The 7,842-nt window shown below is 47.3% G+C and overlaps 1 protein-coding gene and 1 pseudogene across 2 annotated transcripts in view; one reads left to right on the top strand and one right to left on the bottom strand.

Annotated features, from left to right (window-relative positions):
* The first annotated feature begins 832 nt into the window (after positions 1 to 832).
* The window catches only part of PLXNB2 (plexin B2), a 249,495-nt gene continuing 242,485 nt past the window's right edge, over positions 833 to 7,842 (top strand). The window contains exon 1 of one of the 2 annotated variants that reach the window (XM_021555245.3): positions 833 to 949. The gene's annotated coding sequence lies outside the window, so the exon portion shown is untranslated. The remainder of the gene's footprint in view (positions 950 to 7,842) is intronic. The other variant, XM_021555246.3, reaches the window with a different exon arrangement.
* Positions 922 to 5,530, bottom strand: LOC146763437 (uncharacterized; annotated as a pseudogene).

Raw genomic sequence — 7,842 nt, 5'->3', positions numbered from 1 at the left:
GGAAGTGAGCTCTGCAGTAACTGTTGATCTGTTTCTGGGGGAAGGCATGAAAACTTTGCACACAGGCTTTTTAGTAGAGTGCTTGAGCAGAGAGAGAACGTGCAGAAATTGTTTTTGCAGAGGATTTACCTATAGGGATAAACCCTAGAGTACTTCGAGTTCAGTAAAAGTGATGCCAGTGACATATTCTGGGCCCCTCATCGATAAGGGTGTACAAGAAGGGAGGAAGCCACTGGGTGCTCAGAGACTCTGCTCGGGGGATAAGGGATGGGAATTACAATGTGCCTTCGTGTTCAGGAGCGTCCCCAGAACACCACCGGGATCCGACAGGTCCCGCAAGGCTGTTAGGTACAGAGCAGCAGGCAGCCCCTTTCCCAGCGGTACCGCCGTCCCGCCGGAGAGCGCCGCGGAGGCCGAGCGCCGACCCCGGCCGCGGGCAGAGGCTGCCCAGAGGCAGTTCCCGGCCGTCCCGCCGCTCCCCGCTGTTCGCCCCGAGGGCCCCCGGGCGGCCGGGGCTCGGTGCCCCCGGCGCTGGAGCTGCAGCTCCCAGCCTGGCCCCGGTCCCCCGTTGGGGCTCGGAGCCCCCCCGGTTCTCCGGGAGCATTCGGCCCCGCTTCGCCGAGCTGGCCTCTGCCTGGCTGGCGGGCAAAACAAAGCGGAGACAGGGAAAGGAAAACGGGGAGAAAGTGCGGCTCCTGCCGCCTCCCAGCCTTCTGCCTGGATCTCCCTGCATGAGACAGCGCTGCAAGCGGATCCTGACCGGGGGCAGGGGGTGGAGAGAGGAGAAGGAGGAGGACGGACAGAGGGAGGGAGGGAGAAAGAGAGGGAGGGAGGGAGAAAGGGAGGGAGGGAAGGAGGGACGAACGGGAGCCTCTCTCCTTCCCTGGGCTGTTTTTTTCAGTTTCCTGTCTCGCATTGTGCTCACAGCGGATATGTGCTGCGCCTACAGGTGTGTCCCCTCCTCGCAGCTTTTCCCCGGCTCCCAAGCGTAGGCTCTGGCTGTCGGGGCGCGGCGGCGGATCGTGACCGCCGTGTGATGATTATTTCTCTCGGGGCGGTTTCTCTCTCCTCTCGCTCTCTGCTTCCCCCTCCCTCGCTCCCCGCCGCTCTCGTCCTTCCTCTCGGAGGTGGCCGCAGCCGCTGCCGCCTTCGCGCTGACTCCGGCCGCGGTGGCGGCGGCGGCGGGGCCCGCCGGGAGCATGGGCGGCCGCCGGGGGCTGCCGTAGCGCCTCTGTCCAGCCCACCGCCGCCCGCCGGGGGCTGCCGGGGCCGCGGCTGCCGCTCGGGCAGCTCGGACGGTCCGCGCCCGCGGCTGCCTCCCGCCGGCGCCTGCACCTGTTGAAGGTAACGCAGCCCCAGCCCTGCCGCCGCGCCGCGGGATGGGGCGGGGAGGGGGGGAGGCGGATTCCACGGAGACTTCCCTCTGTCTCCCCCAGCTCGGGAGCTGCTGAGTTGTGGCTAGAGCAGCTTCTCTCCTCCTCGGCTGCGGGGCCAGGGCCGGGGATAAGCTGAGAGCTGGGGCGGATGGGGCTTTCTACCGCGCTGCCCGCGACCAGATGGTTTTGGTTAAAGGGGCTCCCGGGCGGCGGCTCTGGACTCGGAGCGCCTTTCTCAGCCGCCGTGCAGGGCGGGGAGGTGGGGGAGGCGCGGGGAATCTGCTCCTCCCGGCCGGCAGCCGGGGAGCGCCGGTGTCCGGCGAGCTCCCTCCGCCCCACTCGATGGAGCCTGGCTGCTCTTCCCGGGAGTTTCGCAACCCCGAAGCGGCCGGGGTCAGCAGCCCCGGTGTTGCGGCTGGCACTGGCCCGGCGCCCACCCCGCGCTCCGCCTGGGCGCTGCCGACTCGGGAACTCGTTTGGGATTTTCCTGCAAACGCATTTTGTCTCTTCGCAGAGGCAGCTTTAAACTTTCTTTCCAAACTGTTAATTAGATACACTGTACTTTGCTCATGTTCCGTGGAGGCGAATGGGAGTGCGAGGCTGGAAAGGCTTGTGACTCAAGGCATAGTTATTCGGGAGGTGCAGAACATCTTTGCGTGCTGCGTTCAGATGGGCTGTACCTGTAATTTGTGACTTTGCCTTCTCCGAGATTTCGTCGGTCTTGGTGACATCGGGAGGCAGAAGGGATAGTTAACACTTTGGGTCCTTTCGAGGTTAATCAGACACTCGGTTGAATATACAAAGGAGGAAGTGTATGTTTATCTCCTCTCTGATGGAAAATAATATTGCTTTTCTCTATGAGTAACAACACTATGGTCCTGTCTTTATTGCTGAGCTCGTCATCAAATGATAACTTGCTCGTAAAGGAACTTACGCTTTTGGAATGAAGGCTGTTACCTTGAATGTGATGATGAGCTTATTGAACACCAGAGGGAACTCTGAATAGGTAATTCATTCGAGGGAGATATATGCTTATTTTACTGTTTATGTTCTCATTACAATGGAATCTAGGAGGAAGTAAAGGTTGGTAAGTAATGAGCTGCTGGTATGTACCTAGGATTGACTTCAGTTTTCTTAACAGTTCTTTTCAGAAGACATCGATTCTAAATCTGGCCTGAAAAAAAATCTTCTTTTTTTCTTTCTTTCTTCCTTTCTTTTTTTTTTTTTTTTTTTTTTCCCTCCAAAGCTTAAAATGTGCAACTGGTCTTGCAACAACTATGTACCATGCTATATGCAAATCAGCTGGGAGACCTGTTCACTATTTGCTAGGGAGTGAGATTATACATGCATGTTGGGCTGATGCTTAATGCCCTGCCTGCCTCTCAGGTTGTGAGACAGATCCAACACACCTGGGTACAGGGGCTGCTGCCTACAGTCGATATACAAGAATAGAATATGCTTCCAGCCAAAACAAAAGGGAGGAAGGAAGGAAGTCTACTTCCAAGTAGCCTGTCTTGTCCTCCTTACCTAGAACACTTGTGGATCTAAAGCCTAGTCTGATTGCCTGTGAAGTAGAAAATAGTCTTTCTTAAAAGATATGACTTTAACAAATACAGAAATGAAATGGTGTCAGTGTTTAGGAAAGGAATTTGAATGGTGGCTTCTGGTACCAAAAGCTGTTTAAATCATTTGAGATTATTGTAAGAAGCTATGGTCAACCTATCAAAATGTGTTTTGTAGTAACATGAACCCCAAAAATTTGCTATTGGCTATTGAGACTTTGGATGCTTGTGATAGTCTGTTACAACAATGTTGATAAACAGTCTTCTTTGATACTCCTGAATTGTCAAAGACATGGGAAGGATAGCACAATGAATACACTTTTGACTCTGACTTTTGCTCCAGAAGCTGATGCATTCAGCTGTTCATCCTGTCCCTTTGCCAGAGGTTAGTCGGCCATTCAGGGTTATTTTCTATTTAACTTTGAATCTGAGTTTACAGACAGGCATATGAATGTCAACTATATTTTATGGCTATTCATATTAGTGTTGTGAAGTCTGATAACACAAATCTCCTGTATATCTCTCTGTTGTGACAGAGGGACAAAGCAAACACTTGAGGTCAGTTGAATTGAGCTGCAGTTGTGAAGCATAGTCCATAGGCATCTAAATTCTTCTGAAATAGCAGGTGTGAGCCCAGTGACCTTCCTTGTACCAGACCTTGGTGGGCAGTGGTAGTGGGGAGGCAGCTCTGCATAAGGAGAGGCTGTGTGACCTCCGTTGGTTGGTGAGCAGCACACAAGGTTCTGGGTTTCAGAAGGATGTAGTAGATGGTGTACCTGAACAGCCCTCTCTTCCTCTCCTTCTTCCAGTCTAGCAATCAGAAAGTGATCCAAGTTTTTTTGTTGATTTATCAAAGTCTTTCTTTGTTTATCTGACTTGAGGACTTGTTATGTAAAATATCCTCACTAAGGGCATGGCATTACTCTGCCTGAATTTTCTACAGATGATATTGGAAGTTGGATAAAGGCTTTGTATGGCTTTATAAAACTCTGAGTTGTTTGCTTTGCATGCAGATGATCACTAAGGACAAATTACATTTTGAAGGGAGACCTCTTCATAAATGCCTGTTAAGAAAAAAATTGTTGCAAATGGGTTTGGATGCTGGCTCAGTTTTGAGAAAAATATTTGCACGTTTATTTATTTTTATGAAGATGTAATACTAAGCATTTATATTTTTGTAATGGCTATAATTTGGAAATTTTCATATAGTTTTAAATTATTTATTGTATGAAGCACTGAATGAAGATATTTGTTGCACTGGTGTCACATTCAGAATATTGAATTACAATTGTAAAATTAAGGTAACAAGCTGAAATTGGGGTTTGCAACTTCAAGCTCTTGCCAGCAAGCAGTTAATGGCAACATTAACTGCTAGAAAAGTAATTGCTACCGTTCTTTTACTGTCATTTTGTTCTCACTCTCCTCCAGTCAGCCTGTTCCACAGAGATATCATGAATATTCACTGAAATATCTTGGCATTGTCACTTATGCAATTTCTCATCAGATCCAATGTGTTGATGAGCTAATGTGCACTTGATTAAATGTACTTGATTTATGCAAACAAAAACTCTAGGTCCTTCTTGAAGTAAAGTTAGCACCTGTGCAGCTATTAGTGAGATGAGAGTCTAAATAATTATGATGAAATTAAGTAAACAAACAACCTCGATATGGTATCCCTCCTACTCCTCCACTTTTACTTTTTTGTTCAACTCAGTAGTGGATATTTATTTTGGCTTTTCTTGCAGGTTTTCTTATGCACCATAGGAAATTTTTAAGCTCAGCTTATCATGGAGGGTCTATTTAAGTGGCTTAACAGTGCAAAAAGGTCTCTGTCTATAAAACTGATAAGACTGATTTTTATAAAACTATAAAAATCTGGCTACAAAAAGAGGCCTGGAGTCCTTGCCCTCTGCTGCTCTGGAGGCAGCAGAGGATGGCTGGAGGAGGGAGAGGACACATGCTTGCCCAAGCCCTGGTGCAGCCAGCCTGACTGGAAAGCTGTTCAGGGGATCTTGTGGACTTGGGGCTTACTTTCTTTAGGCAGATAGGAATTGAGTTATCTGTTAAAATCAAGTATTTCTGTTATTGTCTCTGGAGTTTAATCTCTGGAAATATATAACTTTTGGAGCTCTCAGAGTTTCCATCTCAGGTGGCTGAGGGAAGACTTACTTGTTCTTGTAATGTCTAAAAGTGTCTGTACTTAATAAATGTTACTAATAATTATTAAAAAAATCTCAGCATCACCACGATGGTCAGCCCCTGCTCTACTGCTTAGCTTTACACCAGCATAGTACAGGACAGAGTTTGCCCTCAGGAATGTGTCAGCAGAGCTGTGGTCACCAGCCACGTGCTTTTAGGGACACTTGGTTTCTCTTTGGAATTCAGCTTCTGGGAGCTGGCGCCAGCACGGATTGATGATTAGCACCATGCTGAGTTCCCCACGCTCGTCAGCCTCAGTACTCGTCAGGGGACAGAGTCCACCTGGAACCTTCTGAAACACTTCTGACCTTGCTCCACCTTTGTAGTCAGCTTCCAAATTTCTGCCTTTGTAGTTTCACTTTTGACATGCCCCTGGTCAAAAAGATTTGCCATCCTGCAAACAAGTGAATTTAGTAGTTGATTTATTCAAAGTGTGTCTTCAAGAAGTTAGTTATCCAATTAAAACCTTATTCTTAGTGTTTCACTTGTTTTCTTGCTAACCAGCATCACTAGTTTAAGGCCACAAGTAAAAAGTGAAGGCAATCAGTCTTCCTGACTTACCTCCGGGCCCAGCAAGATCATGGCACAGATCCTCCTGGGAGATATGTGAAAGCATGTGGAAAAGAAGGAGGTGGTTTGTGACAGGCAAAATGACTTCAACATGGGCAAACTGTGCCTGACAAATCTGATAGCCTTCTATGACCCCGATTACAGTGTTAGTGGATAAAGGAAGAGTAACCAATGTCATCTGCCTGGACTTGTGCAAAGTTTGACATTGTCCCACATGGTATAGTTATCTAAACTGGAGAGGCATGGATCTGATAGATGGACCTCTCAGTGGATAAGGAATTTGCTGGATGGTTGTACTCAAAGAGTTGCAGTGAATGGCATGATGTCTAAGTGGAGACCAGTGGTGTTCCTCAGGGATTAGATTGAAACCAGCACTTTTTAACATTTTTGTTGGTGGCATGGATAGTGGGATTGAGTGTACCTTCAGCAAATTTGCCAGTGACACCAAGCTGTAGGGTGCAGTGACAGGCTGGAAGGAGGCAATGCCATCCTGAGGAATCTGGACAGGCTTGAGAAGTGGCCTGTGCAAAGCCCATGAAGTTCAGCAAAGACAAGTGCAGGGTCCTGCCGCTGGGTTGGGGAAATCCCAAGCACAAGTACAGGCTGGGTGGAGAATGAATTGAGAGCAGCCCCGAGATGAACCTGGGGGCTGTTGGTTAACAAGAAAGTCAACTTGACCCAGCAATGCACACTTGCGGCCCAGAAAACCAACAGTATTCTCAGCTGCATCAAAGAAGCCTGGCCAGCAGCAACATAAGATGGTTGTGGCACTATTGGAGTAGTCCGGAGGAGGGCCATGAAGATGATGAGTGGGCTGAAGCACCTCTCCTATAAAGACAGGCTGAGAGGGTTAGGGGTGTTCTGCCCAGAAAAGAGAATGCTTTGGGATGATCTCACTGGCTTTCCAGTACCTGAAGGGAACGTATAGGAAAGATAGGGCAAGACTATTTGCAAAAACATGTCGTGGCAGGACAAGGAGGGATGGGTTCTAATTGAAAAAGATTAGTTTAGATGGGCTATTAGGAAAAAATCAAACGTGAAGGTGGTGAGGCACTGGAACAGGCTGTGCAGGGAAGCTGTGAGTGCCCCATCCCTGGACATGTTCAAGGCCAGGTTGGATAGGACTTTGAGCAACCTAGTCTAGTGGAAGGTATTCAGGGGTGCTGGAATGAGATGATCTTTGAGGTTCCTTTCAAACCCAAACCTTTCTCTGAATCTATGAGTTATGTAATTTGCAGTGAATGGCTTTGGTATTACTTGACAATTACAGTTATCTTTATGTTGCAGATGTCATTCTTTCTGTCTTTGCTTTTTAAAAGCCTTCTCAATCCTACAATAATCCAGGATGCTGTAGAAAAACTTTGTTCCAATGTCCTAATTCTGTGCTGGACCTTCAAGTAGACCCATCAGAGCCACTCTTCCAGATTAAGTAGATGGAAACTGCCTGTGAACAGCACGATTTTAAATAAAAATCCATGAGATGTTTAGCACTTAAACCGAATTCTTCCAGGATTTACTTTTTTGTAACAAGGTATGTTCATGCTAATTGCAGAACAGACCTAACCAGCATATTTCTAGTTAAACTGGATTAGGTCTTCATGTTGACTTGGATTGAAGGATGCTCTTATAAACCTGATGCTAATCTTGCTGTATCTAGTGGAATTATTAATGTGATAGCTCTGTGTCTTAGAGAAGGAATGCAGAAAGCTTAATGTTCTGTCTATACTTACTGTGTTTTAAATATGTAAAAATTTGAGGAGTGAACTCTTCACATATTTTTCCCCAGGCTTCTTGTTTATCTTTTAGATAGTTTAAGAGATAGTATCTCTTTCTGACGTCTAAGAGTTGTATATAAAGAAGATCTAGCTCTTACATTCCTTTTGGCATCACTGTTTAGAATGTATGAAGGACCAGTTTTTTAACCAATGTTTGCCCTGTAGGAAAATTGTTACTGGTCAAATGTGTTCAACCACAGGGAGAAAGCAGAGGACAGAAAATAGAAACCAAATGGATCTGGTAAAAAGGGTGCAACTGAAATACAAGGTGAAGTTTACCATCCTGAATCAGGACAAGTTAGTAATCTTTTGCTGGGGCTTAAACTAGGCCTGCAAATCAAATAAAAGTTTCTTCTTTCC

This window comes from Lonchura striata, chromosome 1A (genome assembly GCF_050655825.1).
Source record: "Lonchura striata isolate lonStrDom1 chromosome 1A, ASM5065582v1, whole genome shotgun sequence".
Taxonomy (NCBI): domain Eukaryota; kingdom Metazoa; phylum Chordata; class Aves; order Passeriformes; family Estrildidae; genus Lonchura; species Lonchura striata.
The sequence above is the reverse complement of the archived record's forward strand: the minus strand, read 5'-3'. Positions and strand labels throughout refer to the sequence as shown.